The sequence below is a fragment of the Eretmochelys imbricata genome, chromosome 1 (assembly GCF_965152235.1).
Source record: "Eretmochelys imbricata isolate rEreImb1 chromosome 1, rEreImb1.hap1, whole genome shotgun sequence".
Classification (NCBI taxonomy): domain Eukaryota; kingdom Metazoa; phylum Chordata; order Testudines; family Cheloniidae; genus Eretmochelys; species Eretmochelys imbricata.
The window spans coordinates 310,464,099-310,477,168 of record NC_135572.1 but is presented as its reverse complement, the minus strand read 5'-3'; positions in this window follow the sequence as shown (position 1 = coordinate 310,477,168).

The following is a 13,070-nucleotide window of genomic DNA, read 5'->3' as shown; positions in this document are numbered from 1 at the left end:
ACGTGTGCTGGAAGGACTGCAAAGATGGAGGGCCAAGCAGGTGCACAGGGTTACACAGCTGCTCAAATTTGGCCCAGCCATCACTGCGTCAGGAGAGGACAGAGGGGCAGTTGGGCCAAAATTCTAGCTCTGGTCAGGGCGAGGGCTGCCCCACACTTGTGAAATTTATTCTCTGCTGTATTAACTTTATGATTTGATTATTGGCTGTGTTAATCTGATTTCCATTGTAAATCTGTTGATTTGATTTCAGTTGTAGCCTTAATTTAATAACTGTACTGTCTAATTCTTAGTTAATTGAGTAAAAGTTTATAGTAGTTATCCACAGCAATAAGCTTGTTTGATCTGAAGTTTGCTTGTTTATTAACTTTTAATAAAAACCATAAAAGTATACAGAGGCCGTTTTTCTTTCAAATTAATAATTTGGGCCAGAATCTTCTAGAGTTCAGGTAAATTAGCCAAATTATATGAGAGCCACTCAGATCTTTCCCTAAACTAAACCTTTATTTCTCACAAGACACGGGAATAGGGCAGAAGGATCAGTAACAGCTACAACACACTCCCTCCAGAACCAAAATTGAAATCCAAGAGTTCTCAGCCTCATCATTCCTTTGCTGTCAGTAAATATCAGTGAAGCCCACTGGCAAACTGTGAATCTCATCTCTTTCTAGTGTTGTCCAAAATACAGGATGGCAACAAACTACTGCTACCAGTAACTGCTAGTTCAAGTGGCAGAGGTTTGTGGTGGATTTAAAGGTTCCAACCATGCTGATGACCTATATGGGTGTCAATGATATCACATAATGGAATCCATCAGTTTGCTTGTTTAATAAACCATGAAATAGCACACCCAAGAACTACATTAAAAGAATGTACAGATTGTAAAGTCAAGTACACAAAAGTTAGGAAATGCAAGAATTAAAATTGCCCAGGGTAGACCAGGCTCTGGGTCTGAATCAGGGTTGTGTAGTGAAAGAGGTTGTTGTCTGTAGAACCTTTGCCTCATTTGTTGCAGAAGTTGGAAGGCATGTAGTTAATGAGAAAGGGGATTGCCAAAAGAGAAACGATGATCTCGTGGTTAAGGCACTTGAATGTTATCCTGGAAGAATAAGATTGTATCCCATTCACTCCTCCGGAGTTTTAGGTGATGCAAGACAAAGAACAATCCTGTCCTGATAATATCTAACAGCCCAAAAGCACCTTATTTCAGTGTGACTAGTTTGAATGTAAGGATGTGACCATATGCTTCCCAGTTTATGGCTGCCTCTGCTGCTTAGCCAGAGGCCTTAGCCTAAGAACAGGGCCTCAGACTGCCACAGTAAGAGAAGGCCCTTACACCAGCAGACAGTGATTTTTATTCTTGTTTTGTATCTCTATAACTAGCTAAGTGATAACTAGCTCTATAACTAGCTAAGTGATAACAATACACCTAAATTCTTAAAGTATAGGCCTTTACAGACAGGCCTGAATATCTATATCCTAATAGCATGCTGTTATCCCATCTATATTCTTATTCTTCTGGTGAAAGAAGATTGCAATGAAGGATGTGATGATACCCACTGGCATCTGTGGGTAGAGGAGGCAAATGATCAGTACTAAGAATTATTTTTCTGGTTGAAAAATGCTGGTTTTATTTATATGGGGAAATCTGTAATATGTCAAAGAGGATGGGAAAGGCACTTTTCATTTTCTATAACTAAATCCAGGTCCAGCCTTTTGCTCAGAACCAGAAGAGCTGATGCACAAATACTGTAAGAGAAAGCATTACAACAAAGTGAAAAAAAGTGACTTTTGTGGAGGTTTGTGGTTCAAAAGCAAAAGTGCTCGGTCACAATGAAGCTGGTGCCAGAGAAATCTGGAAGTTAATGTGGAGCTGTTTAATATCACATTTGTTTATTTTATTATTTTCATTTCAGGGCTGCCTAATTGTCTGATTGTTTTCATGTTGCCGCTCTAAACTATCAGCATAAAAATCAATTACAACATTACATTTTCCTATTTAAAAATGTTATCCATGAATCAGAAGCATAGTGCTGAAACAGCAGAAGTATTTTACTGGAGAAATAACCTTTCCTGCAGCAGTTTCTTAACTTACATTTTAAAATTATGAAAAAGATATCAGGTTCATTCTAAATTTCTGTACTGGTCTCTTGTGATTCTTTTCTCTGAAAAATTGCAGCTGCAAGGGCCATCCCACAAACTATAGCACTTTATTACCCCTATTAATCTAGGCTTTAATATTCAGAAGTGACTAGTTAACTTGTTCATCTAAAAGGTGCCAAAAAGTGCCATGCAACAATCTTCTGAAAGTGAGTCCCCTTTAAGCTGTTTCAAGTTGGGCACTGAAAAAAAATCGATGCATTCAAAAAATCACTAGTCACATTTGAAAACAAACCTTTCAGCTGGGGATAGCTTTAGTACAGTGGCATTTGTATGGGACAGGAGTCAGGAAATGTTGGTTCTAGCTGACCAGAAACCCAGGCATGCCTCCCTATCTATCCATTAGTTACTAGTGATCTATCCATTATCCATCTATCCATTAGTTACTAATGATTAGTATAAGGCACATAGCAGCCAACCAGGAGGGCTAGAATTTTACTCTTTTTTTAAAATGAAAGCTGAAATTCTGAGGTAATGTGATTCCAGCAGCAGGAGCTTAATGAAAAAACACCAACTAATCACAAGAATTAGCAGTACTATATTTATTTCTTCTTCTAGTAGATTGAGATATCAGACCCTTTAAACTGTGATACTCTAATGCATAAGAAAGCTATTAGAGGTTTCTACATTTTAGTTATATTTTGTTTCCAAGGCTGGTAAAGTGGTTACTAAGTCAGCATGGCTTTTATAAGCAGAGGAATAAAAAAAAAGTATAAAAAATTGTATAATTTTAATGTTTCTTAAATAGTATCTATAAGATGATGCCTATATATGATGGTGTGTGGTTTTACATAGGATTTATTAGCATTAATTTGGGATGATCTGTCTAATTTACTCATGGCTTCATCATCTCCAAGTAATGTGCATGCCACCAATTAAGTTGATAAAATCTTTATATGTATGCCTCACTATTATGTGTGAAATATGTAATCTCAGAAACAGTAAATGTTTGGAAAATATGTTTGTTTCTCACTATAAAAGGTTTATCTGTGCAGTCAGAGAGACTCTGAGAGATCTGACAAGTCTGATATAGGATTTAATACTTCCTTTTGGTGAAATATTTCTGCATGATGTTTGATAAAGAACAAGGCTGGATTCTGATGAAGTATTTGTATGTGGTACACTGTAACATTTTTACAATAGGAATCCTTTAGCAATGAAACAGTTCACTACTTAAGAGTTCTTTTAATAACACAAGACCCACCAAAATAGGTTGCTGTGCTTAATCTAAAAGGGTATTGAATAGATTCCCAGTCAAAGGGCTTGGATATCTGTTCCATTAACAGATGGTACTGATATTAGCTGCATAATTCAGATTCAGCTTGCATTGAGTCCTATTGTATAGTGCCAATTGTGTCGTTGCACTCCATATGATTTTATGCTAAAAATATGCTAAAAAGTGTGAATATAATGTAACTGGAATATGCTTCATGCAAAAGATCTCTTGTAAGGTATCATTACAAAGCTTATAATCTACTGAGTGTGTTCATCCTATTTGTATGAAAGTATCATTCTTTTATCTGAAACTATGAAATATAAAATATAACTCTGAGGTCCTACTGTAATTACGCAAAGTGTGGACCATTAATGGTGGTTTGGAATTTTGATGGCTCTCATTAACCAGAATAATTGACTGTAGATGGCTCTGTTTATTTGCAAGCCTTCCTGTGAGTCAAGCCGGAAAGAATGAAGGCTTGGGGTCTCACAGGACATGTGACCATGTCACCTGGTACTGGAATCCATCTTAAACCTGGTGCTTTTCCATTTAAAAAAAGAGGGGTGGGGACCCAGAGAAACAAAAGATTTTCGCCTTGTGCCAAAGCTATAAAAGGGGATGGAACAGAACAAAGAGGGCTGCAGTCATGAGAAATCCCCTGGCTACCACCTGAGCTGGAACAAGGACTATACCAGGGGAAAGGATTGGGCCCAGACTAGAAAGGAGTCTAGTCTGTGAAAGAAACTTATTGGAATATCTCTGAGGGTGAGATTTCATCTGTATTCAGTTTCCTACTGTATTAGGCTTTGACTTGGGTGTTTTATTTTATTTTGCTTGGTAACTTACTTTTTTCTGTCTGTTATTACTTGGAACCACTTAAATCCTACTTTTCATATTTCATAAAAATCACCTTTTGCTTATTACTGAACCCAGAGTTAGTGACTAATATCTGGGGGAGTAAAGAGCTGTGCATATCTCTCTATCAGTGTTACAGAGGGCAGACAATTTATGAGTTTACCCTGTGTAAGCTTTATACAGAGTAAAACGGATTTATTTGGGGTTTGAACCCCATTGGGAATTGGGTATCTGGGTGCTAGAGACAGGAGCACTTTCTAAGCTTTTTTCTGTTAAGTCTGCAGATTTTGGGGGATGTGGTTCAGACCTGGGTCTGTGTTTGCAGCAGGCTGGCTTGTCTGGCTTAACAAGGCAGGGTTCTGGAGTCCCAAGCTGCCAGGGAAAACGGGCTTAAAGGTAGTCTCAGCACATCAGGTGGCAGTCCCAAGGGGGCTTTTGTGACCCAACCCGTCACACCAATGAAACATCTTTAATGTAGAGAAAAGTGACTAATATTGCCCTATTATCATTTAGTGTTGATTAAGATTTGACTGTGCTGTACAGAACAAAGGAGATGTAAGGCGCTGTCCACAGGAAAATACAGAAACAATATTTGTAGTCTGCCTATTTCCTAGTAGATGGGTGTCCACATCTCAAAAATCACCACCACACTTGCCAATCCCTGTGAAAGAATCAAGGATTGCATGTAAAGATGGAGATTCAACTACCCTCTTTCTCCTACAGATGGTCTCTCCTGGTTAAGGCTGAAGTACATTAGAGAGACAGTGTAGAGAGCACTGAATTGATGTTGCATGTGATGTACCTGTTATGTGTGTGCTGTAAGGACTTCAGTCAGCCTTCCACAAGCACTAGGAATACTTTAAAAAAATGTTAAAGGAAAAGATATCTTATTTTAGTGCCTAAACATGGGTTTAATAGCTTATGTATGGCCCAAGTTTGAAAACTTTGGCCAGTGTTCTTTAGCTCAGGAGTTAAAGCAAGTGGGTCATATATCCAGTAAACCCCCAAAACCCATAAGCTAAGCTCAGATGTCTTGTGGTATAGTGCTAAAAATTATTAGGGCTAAACTCAGCCCTGATAGAGTTAGGCACAACTCTGTTGACTTCAATCCACATACACCAGGACTGAACTCAGTCCCCTGACATTATGAAGATTTAAAAAATTGATCCTAAAAATAAAGAAAGTTGTCCAATATTGTCCTCACAATCTGACTGCAGTCTAGAAATTATATTAAATATCTCTAGAGAGAAAGAATGGAATGTTTTATGAGCTGCTAGACCACTATTTAAGCATTCATTGTTGAGGTGTCACACTGAAATTTGGTAAAACTGCTATTTCTCAGATTGTCTGAAATTGAATAAAGCTATACTATAGAGCCCGGTTAACAAAGTGTTCCTATAGAGGCTTTCACTTGATAAGGATTAAAAGTAAATTACTGCATAATGCAATACACCCCAACTATAGCACAGCTGTAAGAGAAGTCATTTTGATCTACTGGATTAGGAGTCCTTCAACAGAATAATCTATGACTAAAGTAATAGTACTGGATGAAAAAGCTAAAGTAAGTTTTTGAAAGAGAGAGGCTCTAGTGTAAGATGTTCCAGAGCTATGTTCCGCTAAGCAGGACAGACACCAAGAGAAGAGAGTGCTTTTGTTTGTTTGTTTGTTTTAACATTTAATTTGTTTTCAGGAGATAGGACAGGTTGACCGTGCCTTCTAAATTTATGTCCCAGAAGAACAGAATACAGCAAAAGGGAAGTTCTATGCATTTTGCTCTATAGCTCCCTGGAATATGATTTTTTGGAACAAAGACTCTCCCAAGCAACTTGAGGATACAGTTGTACCTTCAGATGCTCAGTACAGCAGGAGTTGTATCCATATAACTGAGGGCAGAACGGGACAAAAAAGCAGAGCTAGTCAGAAAATGGTTTCCCCCTCCCTGATGAAAACTGAGTTTTTTGCAAAAAAAAAAAAAAAATCAAACTCAAAAATATTTTGATGTTGAAATGCTGTTGCTGGGCATTGTAGGAACAGTATGTGAGTGCCTCATACTCCCATTCTCCTGTCTAGGCTGGGCTGATGGTTATTTCTCCCATGATGCACCACAGCCTACCCTCACCCCACTGTGCATTATAGCAGTGAGACAGCCATGGCACATCTTGGGGAATGAAATCTGTCTGGGGAGTCTGGTGTAGAGGAGAATGGAAGCTAGAGGCACCTGAACTACAGCTTGTTAGGCTATCGATATTCAGACCTGTTGGTGAAGGCCTGTACTCGAAGAATTTAGGTGTATTCTTATCACTTCGCTAGTTATAGAGGTATAAAAGAAAGAATCAAAATCACTGTCTGACAGTATAAAGCCTTTTCTCACTATGACAGTCTGAGGCCCTGTTCTTAGGCTAAGGCCTCTGGCTAAGCAGCAGAGGCAGCCATAAGCTGGGAAGCGAACAGTCACATCTTTACATTCCAAACTAGTCCCACTGAAATAAGGTGCTATTGGGCTGTTAGGAATACAATCCTCCCCTGATAATGCCTATCGCCTCTAGAGAAAGGGAAGTGCCTAGAAAATGTAAAAGGAAACTTAGTTTGATAGCATCCTGTCTGTCAAGAACTCACTTATCAATAGCTGGGATGTGAAATCCTCATTTCTGTGTTGTTCTATCATTGTAGTCCCCATTTCCCTATTGTTTGTCTGTATAATCTCTGTCTGGTTCTGTGATTGTTTCTGTCTGCTGTATAATGAATTTTGCTGGGTGTAAACTAATTAAGGTGGTGGGATATAATTGGTTAAATAATCGTGTTACAATATGTTAGGATTGGTTAGTTAAATTTCAGGAAAATGATTGGTTAAGATATAGCTAAGCAGAACTCAAGTTTTACTATATAGTCCTCAGTCAATCAGGAAGAAAGGGGGGGGAAATAGGAACAGGGAATGGAGGTGGGTAAATTGGAATCATGTTTTGCTAAGGTGGGGAATGGGAACAGGGACATGGGTAAGGCTCTGTGGTGTCAGAGCTGGGAAGGGGCACACTAAGGAAGGAAACGGGAATCATGCTTGCTGGAAGTTCGCCCCAATAAACATTGAATTGTTTGCACCTTTGGACTTCGTGTATTGTTGCTCTCTGTTCATGCGAGAAGGACCAGGGAAGTAGGCGGGTGAAGGAAAAAGCCGCCTAACACAACTCCCATGAGGTATTATGGTGGTGGTGGTTTAGAATGAAACTATTTCTGTTCGGGGGCATTCTGTTTTTTTGTTTTGGGGGTACGGGGGTGGGGGATCAAAGTCTGCCATAGAAAACTGAAGACATTTCCATACAAACACTTTGTGAAAGATTTTGTTTTGTCAAAAACCACAATTTTCAATTAAAAAAAAAGGTTAAAATGAAAATTTCAGCCATCCCTACCCAATATTTGTCCTGCTATGGAAGCTGTAGCAAAAGTGAATAGTTGTCTAGAAAAAGCACCTTATTTTCTCAGCAGAAGAAACCTAGAGGAAAGGTAGTTTTTCCTCTAATGTCAAGACATTCTACCCTGCCTTTTACACTAATTGTAAACAATCTTTTAACTAATTGATGACTATAACCAAACTGTTTAAAAGAATAAAAATTTAAATTAATTTAGTTAATCTGAGCCTCATGGCAATACAGAAACAATCTGGATGCTGTGGCATCCAGTACTTCCATGTGTGAAATCCTATCTTTTGTAATCTGACAGTGTAGTAATAAATCCCAAATATAATCTCAATCAGGGAATAAGATCTATTATTTCTTGCTGAGTTGGAAAATACTGAAATATTACACAAAATAGTATTCTTGAATGGATTTTAAATAAAAAAAAATCTCCGAAAGCTAAAGCAAATTGAAATAAAATTGAGTAAATTCTAGGCAAATAAACCTGAAGAAATTCAGGAAGGTACACACCTTAAATAATAGGAGTGTGAAACTGCAGCATTGACATAGATAAATAGGTTGCCTAATAAGTTGTCTACTGTGTTATTGGACATCAAGCATGATAAAGCAAGCGGAAAAGGGACTGCATACGTTTTATCTTCTTAACAACCAACAGGAGAACAATTACAAAAGAGCATGGAAAAGCCACCTTCACAAAATAGGCTTTAACCTTAAAGCAGTGACGAGCGACATAGCACAATGATGCTGATGTCTAAATAAGAGAAGGCAGGGAGCCAAACAAAGAACAGGAGCATTTGAATCTTGCACCAGTTTGCTGGTCGAGCTGAAATAACATATGCGCAAAACTAACTAACAGCAATCTAAAGCAATAAGATCAGATATTTTAAAAAAGAATGCAGTGGTGAGCAATACTTTATTGAGGAAGAAACATAACATAGCAGTAAGTGATTGCTCTCCTGTCAAAATATATCTGTATATCCAGAAGGCATTGACATGACTAAATTGAAAGAAAATCACTGACTTAATGCTGAATAAAAATACATTTACTTCAGGGTTTATGCCATTTTAAAATTAGTTACTTTTTTCAAAAGCCTGACAATTCAAAAATCCCTTGATTACATTTTAACCTAACTAGATGAGCCTCGTTACTGATTTTAACAAGAAAGGCTGCATTCAAAGCATCTTGAAAGAGTTATTTTATTTCAATCAGAGAAGAGACGGACATCTAGATGCATAAAAGTAATTCCTTTAGCGCCTGAACCTACTCCCATTGAAGTTCCAGGCAAAACTCCCCTGACTTCAATGAGCACAGAGTCAGGCCCTTAGGTTTTATGAATTATGTTTCTTGATGTATGTTAAACTACACCTAGGGAAAAATTGTGGCTTTAACACAAAGTCTCTCAGTAAGGAGGGGTCTGGAGGAGCACCATGCCAGAAGGACTCCTAGGGCATTGTACCTAACCCAGGTACAATGCTTCCTAGGGTAGGCCTACAGTGCAATTAAAAACCCACAGCTGGCCAATACCTCTCACCTTGCAGGGTCCTAGAACCCAGGCTCCAGCCCAAGGCTGATAATTGCACTGCAATTAAACAGCCCTTAGCCCGAGCCCAGCAAGCGCTAGTCAGGTGGCACAGGACAGCCACATACGTCTAACTACAGTGTAGACATACCCCTAGACACTAGGAAAGGAGAGCTCCTACTGTTCAGGAGAGAAGAGCTGCTGCATCACCCTACTCCAGAGTGGAGTGCAAGCACTCCCCTGATAAGGCTCAGCTCCAGGGCTGGCTAGAAAACGAAGACACCATTGCATGAATAATTTTGAAGTTGTTTTTGTGTCTCAGAATAGAATAATTTTATTTTGGGTGATTTTTTATATCAATATGGTTACTTGTGGTTTTTGTTTACAGAAAATTGGGTTCTCAGTGAACAAAAATCTGTGCCAATGGTGACGATTGTTCCCAAAAGCTCACATTTGGAAGAAGTGGCCATTTTTCAGTCTTAAACATTTTCATTCCCCTCCCCCCCCCCCCCCCAAAAAAAATTCCAGTCAGCTCTGACCAGCTCTCCTGACCAGTGCAGAAGGGATGGGGGCCATTGCCCTGCCCTTCCCACTTTGAAGGTCCCAGTGCAGTACTAGCCTGGACTAGTCCTTGTGCTCAGGAGAGCATGCTTGGCTTCACTGCCAGCACAGAAGCATAAAGACAGGAAGCCTGAGTCCCCTGGTCCATGTGCCTGTGCTTTCATGTAGGACTGGCCAGTGGCCAGATTTAGCCCATTACATTTAACTCAGCTGCTACAGTTAACTAACCTTAACCTACTTGAAGAACTTTATAAACATTTCTAACCTAAATGCCAGTTAAGAGTTTTTATACAGATGCACTATGAGTTTGTGTACAAATCAAACACATTCATTGTGGGTATAACTGCAACACTTCGCAAATATGTATGTAGAGATTCATTCCAATACTGTTCATCCAAGATATTATTTATTCCTCTTTTCCTTTCCACCATATGTCGCAGTAAAGCCATGGTTCTTGTATTACCTGTGCCAAAATATTTTATTTGCTAAATCCTTTCCCTAAAATGATGCATTTAGACTACAGTAATCAAAGATCTGAGGGTGTTAATGTTCGGTACAATACACCTTATACATATCACCCCAGTGATATTGTCACACAAAGTAAATATTACTTCTTTCATTCTACTGAAGTTAATCATTTATATCAATAGTTAAACCCTTTTCAGGAGCAGATTTGATGTTTCACTATTGGTCAAAAGAGCCCTCTATTAAGGGTTTCCCATGTTGCTTCTTATTAATTACAAGTATTTATAAGGCATTGATCACTGTGGCATCTAGACAAACTTCACACCAGTAAGAACAGAATTAAATATCACCACAGAATTATAGAACACACAACCCTCCAAGGGCATGACTTCACTGCAGAGTTAACTCTCCTAACTCCCTTCCCATTCACACACAAAACTTTCATCTGAGTTTAGTGGTGCTTTAAGCACAGGATAGCTGGCCCAGTTGACAGTATGGGTTAGAGCCTGGGTGCCACTGTCACCCAGGCTGGTAACCTGCCCACTTGCAGTGAGGAGACAGGCTAAATCACTCAAGGGCTGATAATTCCCTCCTTCCCCACCTTGCCTTTCCACAATTCCCCACCTTTACCCAGGATGGACCAGCTCTCCCATAATTCACTGGGAAAGAATCAGAGGGCTCGGTTTACTGCAGCACAAAGAACCCTGGGATGTCCCCAGAAGTTTTAGCAACACAGAGAAGAAGTGCAGCACCAGTAAGGATATAGTAACTTGAGTAGAGCTTTGCAGTGCAGCGGCTCACACCTGGGCTAAGCTAACCCAGGTGCTGATCACCCACATTAACTCTGAAGTGAAGGCATACCCAAAGTAGCTGACTGAGCTTCCTTGAAAGTTTCCATGAAGATGGATAGGAGCAACCAGCAGATAAAAATATCATGATCTGCAAGAGCATGCAGTTATTATAAATCCTGGACATAGGGGTATCTTACTGCTTACCCTATATATGGCCAGATTCAGAAGTCTTTATCACAAATGTATTCAGGAGATTAGTATTCACCACTGAGAATGCCCTAACACTAACTCCAGCAGCTTTCAAATAATGAATGATTTACAAAGTTACTGTGTGGTACTCTTATTGAAATGGTTGAGCTGAAAAAACTTGGAGCAGCACTATTAGATTTTGCCATTCAGATAATTTGGATGCCCTTTCCCTCATTGTTGGCATACAAATATTTATTTTGTAACTATAAAATATACAAGTGTACACAAGCTCTTGTGATTGAATATTACATCTATTGGTATTTCTCATTTGTAAGCACTGAGTCTTTTTCATCGCTGGTACACATAAATTTGCCCCATACTCCATTTAAACAATTCACATAATTATTTCATTAGAGTCTAAAGTATATATTGTATTTATATAGCTTATGTGAGGTTAATTTTGGATAAGATATAAGCAATAACTGGTAGCGGATCTCATTTATCTTCACAAGGGACTTGGAAATTCTTGTTTTTCCTCACAAGAGAAAATAAATGTCAAAGAGTGGAACCTCATATGGCTGGATAGATCTCAAAACAGCGTATGTTAATATTTTCTTACACTGTGAAGCAATAAAAGGTAATACACACTTACACTTTTAATAACTTTTTCAGTTATGTCAGTGCTCTTGTGGTTGATCTAGTGTCATCAGAAGAAATTCTCCGATTTGTACATGTAGCCTTATAAGCAAGCAAAAATCAGAAACTGAAGAGAAATTTGACAAAATCTGTGAGGGCTAGAGCTGGTTGGAAAATGCCAGTTTGTCGAACTTGAAATTCCTTGCGAATGGGAGTTGGCTTTGACAAACTTTTGACAAACTACACACAGGGTTCTTACAGAGCCCTGTTTGCCAAGCAGGTTGAAACCTGCCTGCTTCCCCATTAGCTCTTCTGACAGGGTGCTCCACTATATATGCTGCCTTGGGGCCAGAGACATCAGGGGTTCCAGGGTCCACAGCTCCAGTGCAGCCTTCTCGATGCCAAGGTTTCCAGGCCCCTTGCTATGGCTCTGGAAGCCCTGGGAGACCCAGCTCTAGCTGGAATTCTCAAACTCTAGGCTTCCTGCTCCACAGCAGGGAGCCTGGAAATCCAGGAGGCTCTCAGGCTCCCTGCCTCAGAGATGGGAGATCCTGGGATGAGATCTAGGGTCTGTGGTGTCAGAGCAGCCCTGCCATGCAAACAGCCCCAGGGACAGGACTCCAGAGCTTCCAGATTCCTGGGCCAGCTGGCTCCCCAGACTGCCCACTCAAGCAACTACCTAGAAATTTGGAAATCCTGGGATCTCCAGCCTCAGGGCAATCTGCATAGTAAGGCTGTCCTGAGGCTGCAGCAGCAGCTGACTGAAATTGACATTTTTGTTGGTGTCACTCAGCAGCTGCCCATCCAGGGGAGCAAATTTTGTTTCAGAACCACCATGTGTCAGTATTTCCCAAATAAAATTTGGGGATGGAAGGATTTCCTGTTTGTGAGAAGTGTTGTTAAGTTTGGTTTCAGTCCTATTTGTAAATAACCGACATTTCTAAATGCCAAAATTTCTCATAAAACACTGGAAATCCCAAGTTTTGGCCAGCTCTAGTGAGGACTGCCTTCCAAAGCGCATGGAATTTCCAAGATTTGTTATTATGCATTGTGCTTGGCCTTACTGTTAGTTTTTAAATACCAGATGTCATTGTAAGACAACTACTGTTCACAGATAAAATATGCATTAACTTAGTAGACTGACCATTAAGTTTACAACATTCACCCGTGGCTAACAGTAGTCTGCAGATGTTTCTGCCAAGTGTTGGTGGGATATTACATCAACATCTTGTTTTAAACATATATTTTAAAGGGACATTAGAGGGTGAGA